General features: G+C 45.3%; 1 pseudogene; it reads right to left on the bottom strand.

The window, feature by feature from the left end:
- Nucleotides 1-4,257: 4,257 nt before the first annotated feature.
- LOC103236943 (syntenin-1 pseudogene) lies at nucleotides 4,258-6,205 on the bottom strand (annotated as a pseudogene).
- Between the last annotated feature and the right edge of the window lie 2,632 nt (nucleotides 6,206-8,837).

Below are 8,837 nucleotides of genomic sequence, written 5' to 3'. Positions count from 1 at the left end.
CCAGAGGACCACGACTTTCTGGGAGAAATATGGCAGAAAATTTCCAAGAGTGGAATGGCTTTTTGAGCTGGATTCCCCTTATAGTCCCTTTCAACTCTGATTTCACAGATTCTTTCCTTTTACTAAGGGACTAGTCAGGATTCCTTCTGGGGGAGAACAAAGTAAAACTGATGAGTTAGAAGGGACTTTATTATTATTGTTAGATTCTTGCTCTGTCACCCAGGCTGGAGTGCAGTGGTGCAATCTTGGCTCACTGCAGCCTCCTCAACCCAGGTTCAAGCAATTCTCATGCCTCAGCCTCCTGAGTAGCTGGGATTACATGCGCACGCCACTATGCCTGGCTAATTTTTTTGCATTTTTACCAGAGATGGGGTTTTTACATTGCCCTGGCCTCGGCCTCCCAAAGTGCTGGGATTACAGGCGTGAGCCATCGTGCCTGGCCTCATCCTTCTTATTTTCTAGATGAGAAAGCAGGGACCCTAAGAGATGAGAGCCTGCTCAAGGTCACACGGCTGTTTGGCCTTAGAGAGGTGCCTGGGAGCTGGCACTTCTCCTGCGGTGGCATGGGTTAGGTCCGCTCCAGATGGATACAAGCATTGTTAAAGGGAGAATTTTCGGACGAAGGCACAGGGAGTGAGGTTATATTCTTTCTCTCTTACTTAGAATAAAAGGAGTCATTATGTAAGATGCATCTGTGTCTAGTATGATTCCTGAAAGGTCAACGCGTTCTTTCAGTTGAAACCAGTACGTGGGTGCCACCTACAGGATTTGTAGAAAACAGATGCTCAGCATTTTCCTATCATATTCTTGACTTTCAGCACAAAGGTATTAGACATTCATTTAAGGCCATCTGAACTTACTATTATTAATATTCAAAGGGGGCTGATAACTAGTGGTTTTGCTGAGGAAAAATGTGTGGCCTAAGAGACCTAGGAGTGACAGAGAAGGCTGTGTTCCTCTGGGATGTGACATCAGGACCATCTTTTCTTTTTTTTTGAGACGGAGTTTTGCGCTTGTTGCCCAGGTGGGAGTGTAATCGTGTGATCTCCGGCTCACTGAAATCTCCCACTCACTGCAACCTCCGCCTCCTGCGTTCAAATGATTCTCCTGCCTCAGCCTCCAGAGCAGCTGGGATTACAGGCCACCACACCCAGCTAATTTTGTATTTTTAGTAGAGACTGGGTTTCTCCACGTTGGTCAGGGTGGTCTCAAACTCCCAACCTCAGGTGATCTGCCCACTTTGGCCTCCCAAAGTGCTGGGATTACAGGTATGAGCCACCACGCCCAGCTGGACCATCTTAACAAAACTTCTTCCCTTCTTCCCTATAACGCATCTTCCCTATAACGCCCATCATTTACCAAGGCTTTGCTCCTTTGGCTTTTAATTTCTTCTTCAAAACACTGTCATTTAGTGAAATACAATTACTAGGAGGTATTTCACTTGAGAGAGACAGAATGGGATGGGCACAGTGGCTCACGCCTGTAATCCCAGATCCTTGGGAGGCTGAGGCAGGTGGATCACTTGAGGTCAGGAGTTTGAGACCAGCCTGACTAACATGGTGAAACCCTGTCTTAACTAACAATACAAAAATTAGCTGGGCGTGGTAATGCATGCTTGTAGTACCCAGCTACTTGGGAGGCTAAGGCAGGAGAATCACTTGAACCCAGGAGTCAGAGGTTGCAGTAAACTGAGATGGTGCCACTATACCCCAGCCTGGGCAACACAGCAAGACTATCAAAAAAAAAAAAAAAAAAAAAAAAAAGAGAGAGAGAGAGAGACAGAATGCAGTTATGAGAACAGTGCAGAGTTTTGACTTCAGTACAGATGTAGGTCCAAATCCTGATGATGATGACATTTAATACATGACCACTGCCCTCAGTGTCTTCATCTGCAATGAGACACTAACACTGTTTACCTTGTAGGGTAGTACTGAGGACTGAAGACACACAAGGTTCTAGTGTCAAGTCTGGAAGTGCTGTAGGGCTAACGGTAATGATTTTTATAGGGTTTCACCTCTGAAGGGAATTGATGCCTCTAATCATGGGGCATCTGAGGTGCCTGAAACCTCTCCTGGAATACCTACTGGGCTTGGGAGCAGCATGGCAAGCACTGAACCTCAAATGTTTCTTCATTATTCTGTTTCATGTGAGCTTTCCTTGTCTGCTGTAACCTATTTGTGCCTCTCTGATGGTGTTGGCCACATTCTGGCTTGTAGAATATGATAATTTGTGTATGTCTAATCTCCACTTTTAGATCATAAATTCACTATAGACAGAGACTGGATTCACACCTTTCAAATCTCCCCAGCATCTAGCATCTCCCTTGCCCATAAAAGGCACTTAAAATGAACTTATTTATTTATTTTGAGACAGAGTCTTGATCTGTTGCCCGGGCTGGAGTGCAGTGCCCTGATCTTGCCTCACTGCAACCTTCACCTCCTGGGTTCAAGCGATTCTCCTGTCTCAGCCTCTTGAGTAGCTGGAATTACAGATGCGCACCACACACCCATCTAATTTTGGTATTTTTAGTAGAGACGGGGTTTCACCATGTTGGCAGGCTGGTCTTAAACTCCTGACCTCAGGTGATCTGCCTGATTCGGCCTCCCAAAGTGTTGGGATTACAGGTGTGAGCCACCGTGCCTGGCCTTAAAATGAGCTTATTAAGTGAATGCCTGAAGTATGGAAAGATGGTATAATGGGACATGTTGGGGAAAAGTATTATTATATTTATTTATTTATTTATTTATTTATTTTTGAGACTGAGTCTTGCTCTGTCGCCCAGGCTGGAATGCAGGGGCCCAATCTTGGCTCACTGCAAGCTTTGCCTCCCATGTTCACTCCGTTCTCCCGCCTCAGCCTCCCGAGTAGCTGGGACTACAGGCGCCTGCCACCATGTCTGGCTAATTTTTTGTATTTTTAGTAGACATGGGGTTTCACGTGTTAGCCGGGATGGTTTCGGTCTCCTGACCTCGTGATCCACCGGTCTCGGCCTCCCAAAGTGCTGGGATTACAGGCATGAGCCACCGCACCTGGCAAAAATTATTTATAAAATAATTCTTTTCAAAAAATTTTATGTATACATATTTAATTAAAATAGAATAGGCATAAACCAAAAAGAAGAAAAATATCGGAATAAAGTGTCACTACCATTTTGTTTGCAAAAGGAATCAGGAAATGAAACAAATTACCAGAAAAATATTCTAAATTCATCCCAAAGTAGCTAGGTTACATAATCTTAAGAGTCAAATGCCAAAATTAAGTATTATACCACTTAATCCACAAATGACCAAAAGGGGAGTCAAAAGTTTATCCTGGTTTAGGGTAATAATTTTTACATTAAATATATAGCGATTCGCTTCTCACAAAGTAGTACTGGCAACTTTTTTTTTGTTTTTTTTGAGACGGAGTCTCACTCTGTTGCCAAGGGTGGAGTTCAGTGGTGCGATCTTGGCTCACTGCAACCTCCACATCCTGAGTTCAAGTGGTTCTCCTGCCTCAACCTCCCAAGTAGCTGGGATTACAGGCACGCAGCACCACGCCTGGCTAATTTTTGTATTTTTAGTACAGATGGGCTTACACCATGTTGGCCAGGCTGGTCTCGAACTCCTGACCTCAGGTGATCCCCCTGCTTCGGCCTCCCAAAGTGCTGGGATTACAGGCATGAGCCACTGCACCCGGCCTCAAAGGCAATCATTCTAAATGTACTATGGTAGCATGTTAAAAATGGAAGTAGGCTATAGAACTAAAGTAATATGAACAGCACTACTCATTACCTAGGAGAAAGGTGACTGGTTCTCACGCAAAGCTAAGTCTGTATCAGCCACCCTAATCACAATGACTTATAAAAGCCTCAGGTTTCCAGTAGAGAAACTATTCTAGGAATGTCAGAAACCTCTTGAAAATTTCACGTCTATTAAACCAGGATAAGACTACAACTATTTTGAAATCTGAACAAGGTGTCAGATGAAACAGTAAGATTCCCAGCCATAATGTAAGATAGAAAGGTCCTCATGCAGCATATGCTTGCTGGCTCCGGGAAAGCTTCATGTGCATAATAGAGAAGTTGCCAAACAAGGAAACTGGAGCTACATTTCCATGGTGCCGTGAATTTTAAACCTCAGGAATGGCGTGATCCATGAGGCTTTTCGTAATGCTTGGTGCCATCCGCTTAATAATATGTTCATGGCCGGGTGCGGTGGCTTATGCCTGTAATCACAGCACTTTGGGAGGCTGAGGTGCGCGGATCATGAGGTCAGGAGTTCGAGACCAGCCTAGGCAATATGGCGAAACCCCGTTTCTACCAAAAATACAAAAATTAGTCGGTTGTGGTGGCAGGTGCCTGTAATCTCAGCTACTTGGTGGGCTGAGGCAGAAGAATCGCTTGAACCCAGGAGACAGAGGTTGCAGTGAGCCAAGATTGCACCATTACACTCCAGCCGGGGTGAGAGTGGGGCTCTGCCAATAAATAAATAAATAAAGAATTCAAAGATAAAAGGAGGCATGATTGTAGTAGTAACTACAGTCTCATATGTTGACAGTATGTCTGCAGTTTGAGAGTTCTTCAATCCAATGACATTCCGTCTGTTGATTTCATAGATGTTATGTTCTGTGAGAAGACCATTTCTAGCTGCAGACCTATTTTTCGCTGTGGATGTTATTTTTCCTTTTTTCTTTTTCTTTCTTTTTTTTTTTTTTGAGACGGAGTCTTGCTCTTTTCACCCAGGCAGGAGTGCAATGGTGAGATCTTGGCTCACTGCAACCTCCACCTCTTAGGTTCAAGCGATTCTCCTGCCTCAGCCTCCCAAATAGCCAGGCGCCCGCCACCATGCTCAGCTAATTTTTTTTTTTTTTTTGAGTCGCAGTCTCACTCCGTTGCCCAGGCTGGAGTGCAGTGCAGTGGCCTGATCTCCAGTCACTGCAAACTCTGCCTTCCGGGTTTAAGCGATTCTCCTGCCTCAGCCTCCTGAGTAGCTGAGATTACAGGCTCCCGCCACCATGCCCGGCTAATTTTTGTATTTTTAGTAGAGACGGGGGTTTCACCATGTTGGACAGGCTGGTCTTGAACTCCTGACCTCATGATCCACCCCCCCTTGGCCTCCCGAAGTGCTGGGATTACAGGCGTGAGCAACCCTCCCCGCCTATTTTTCCGTTTTTAAGGTAAAACCAACATGTCCAGTGCTATCCATATGCATGGTAATCGTCCGTTCAAAGGGCCTGTCACGAATTATCATGTCGTGGTAATCTTCTCTCCAAAAACCTGTTTGAGCACCTTGTGTGCTTTATTAGAGCTCCACCCTGCAGTTTTCACCACTGATCTGGAGTACTTGGTCCCCAAATCTCAGACCAACCAATGAGGCTGGAGAATTAGCCTGGACTGGCTGAACAAATATATCATTATCTATTGATTTGAGCCTGAGTCCAATTTTTCCTTCTTGATCCTTACACAGAATGACTTCGCCAATCCCTTGCTTAATTTCTGCTCTCCGAATTCCAGCATCAATATCAGTTACAGGAGCCACCATACACATCATACCGGAAGGTCTTGCTACCAACTGCCTCTGAATTGATGCACCAGAAACCATGGCCACATTTGCACGTATTTCTTCTTCGTTTCAACTCAGACCCATGTATTGAGAAAGCTCCGGATATAGTTTGGGATAGAGATTTCCATCTTGAGAGACAGGAGCAGCAGCTTCTGACAAAATTGCTGGGTTGGCAGGGTTTGCAGAAAAAGCAGTTTGAGCCTGAATTACATTGTCTACCTTCAAGTCTTCAAGAGATGGGTAGAGAGACATTTTTGCAGGATTCTTCTAGCCCACAAGGACCCGCTCGCCGCCGCCGCCGCCTCCAGTCACTGGCACCGACTTCTGAGGCCCGAGGGTAAGAGAGCGGCGCGCGCCCGAGGACCGTTCCCGAGGCGCGTCACGGCGCCGCCTAAAAGAATTCTTCATAGCTGGAAATATTTTACGTATTTTTGGTGACTGTTCTAAGGGGTGGCTTCTTGGGAAGGGCTGTTGAAGCTGCAAGGATTTCTCTGGGCAATTGCACGCCATCTCCTCCTATGTAAGCATACCTTTGAATTCCTTCGGGCTTCCATTCAGAATGTTGTCCCAAGTCCCTGTATACCAGTTCTGGAGCTAGCCAGGCAACCAAGCTAAACCTCCGGATTTTCCCCAGGAGTGGCTGACTCTGCTGTTCTTTCTACCTATACCAGAGCGCCCTCTGCTGTACATACCCAGAAGTAATTCTCAACGCTCCAAGTTTGGAATTGGCCCTCTCGCCCTCACTTGCCAGGAAAGATGACCCCTTTTCCTAGTGTGGGAGAAAGGCGAGTATTTCACTTCCTCTTATTTTCCCTCATCCCTCATCTCTCTCTTCCACCAAGACGGAGCTCTTCCCATGAAGCGAACATTTCTGTTCGTGAGGTGTCTCTGAGCAGGGGTGAGACACTCAGTTTTGTCCTGTTGCTGAGCCCAGCTCCCAGGTGACCTTGCTCAGGGTGAAGTGACACCGTGCGGACCATTGGGCCCTTGGGAAGGGCACCTAGAAACTCTAACTTATTTGCATTGGGATGAAATCGTTACGAAGAATGAGGTTAGAGCCCAGAATGTACAGAATGTACTGAAACTCCCTTTCAGCTTTTTAGCAGCCAGCCCGAGGAGGATGGTGCGGTCAGACAGGACAGTGTGGCAAAGAACAGTGACAGTCCCTCAGCATGTGTTGATGAACCGCAAAGCTGTCCTAATGTGCACTGAGACGTCAGGTTCACTCATTAGCAAGAGTTTCATATCACATCCTGGCTTTACAGTGGTTGTGAGTTAAACAACTGACATATCTCTTTTGAACAATTGAACAGGCAAAGATCAAATCTGCAAATGCCAAGACTCTACGGTTCATGGTGTGTATCTAAAAATAAACTGGTTGCTAAGGGGAAGTACAACTACTCCTGGGTCTGAAACCAAAGATAATTTCTACTGTCTAGTAGAAGACATCTTTTTGTGCAGTGACCAACGTCCTCTACAGCATTCTTATGATAAATATGAATGCCATGTGGTTCTTTTAACATTTCCTTGTTGTAGACTGAAATCTTGCTACCAAAGTGTAATTCACTAGAAAGAATTTGAGGGTGAGGCAGGGCTGTGTTTGGTATAAAAAGAATGGAGTCCAAAACACACATCAGGAGGAGGGCTATTCTGGCAAGGTGGTAAGTCACTGGATGTTTGCCTGGGTACATTTTCTTCCACAGCGAACCTTCCAAGCTAATTGAGGACACTATTTTCAGCAATGGATTATCCTCTTTCCTAGTTGCTAAATGATCATTTTTATTTCTTAATGCTCAGCAAAGACCCACTCCATCCCAATTCATGAACACCGGATCTTTCTGACCTTGAGCAGAAAATTAGATTATTTAAAACAAAATGTAGAATGCTGAAAAATTTGTGGTCTTGCAGTAAATGCAGAAGACTCATTAGTCAATGGTTTAATAATTCTAAGCTATTATGTAGCATCACTTCTTAATCAGTTTTCATAATCAGATTGATTATATATCATATAATGGTGTGTAAAACACATGGAAGGTCATGTTGATTTAACCCAGACAAGATAATTGGCTCATCTTTTCAAAAATAATCAGTGACAGGACCGGGCACAGTGGCTTAGGCCTGTAATCCCAGCACTTTGGGAGGCTGAGGCGGGTGAATCACGAGGTCAAGAGATCGAGACCATCCTGGCCAGTATGGTGAAATCCAGTCTTTACTAAAAATACAAAAATTATCTGGGTGTGGCGGTGCATGCCAGTAGTCTCAGATACTTGGGAGGCTGAGGCAGGAGAATCGCTTGAACCCGGCGGGTGGAGGTTGCAGTGAGCCGAGACTGTGCCACTGCACTCCAGCCTGGCAACAGAGCAAGACTGTCTCCAAAAAAAAAAAAAAAAAAAATCAGTGATGGAATTTCACTATGTTGCCCAGGCTGGGCTCTAACTCCTGGGCTCAAGCAATACTTCATCTTAGCTTCTGGAGTAGCTGGGACTATAGGCATGAGCCACCTTGCCTGGCAGCAGTAATAATTCTTTTCTCTTTAACAGTGAAGGAAAGGCTGGGTGTGTGGTTCAAGCCTGTAATCCCAGCACTTTGGGAGGCTGAAGCGGGAGGATTGCCTGAGCCCCAGAGTTCAACACCAGCCTGGGCAACATGGTGAAACTCCCTCTACAAAATTAGCCAGGCATGGTGGCATGTGCCTGTAGCATGGTGGTGCACACCTGTAGGCCCAGCTACTCAGGAGGCTGAGGTGAGAGACTCACTTGAGCCCAAGAGGTCGAGGTTTCAGTGAGCCGAGATCACACAACTGCACATCAACCTGGGTGACAGGGTGATGCCCTCGTCTCAAAAAAAAAAAAAAAAAAAAAAAAAGTGAACGAAAAAAATAGATGATCAATATGTTTGCCTTAATTTGTGTATTTGTTCTTGTGGAGCTTTTACAAGTCTGAATTGAGGCTGGGTCCTGCATCTGCTTGTGGCTGGCATGGGCAATGTTGCACAGAGGAACCACATTAGGGTGTGGGTCTTGACATGGAAGACAGGCCCACCAGAAGATTTCCAGGTAACATAGACCAAGCCCTCTCAGGAGGGAGGTTTGAGAGGGTAGCGGGGGCAACATCATTACTAAGAGGTGGGAATTAATTCTGGGGGAGAGAAGGGACAAAAAATCACAGATATTTATTTCAACAGCTATTACGATGGTTTGTGGCTTCTGAAGAGCCACAATACATACAGAGATACATGGTATATCCATAGTATTAAAATTTTATGGTGAGGTGTGATTAGGAAAAAATGTCTGCT

This window comes from Chlorocebus sabaeus, chromosome 8 (assembly GCF_047675955.1).
Source record: "Chlorocebus sabaeus isolate Y175 chromosome 8, mChlSab1.0.hap1, whole genome shotgun sequence".
Lineage (NCBI taxonomy): Eukaryota > Metazoa > Chordata > Mammalia > Primates > Cercopithecidae > Chlorocebus > Chlorocebus sabaeus.
Note: the sequence above shows the minus strand (reverse complement) of the source record. Positions and strands in the feature narration are given on the sequence as shown.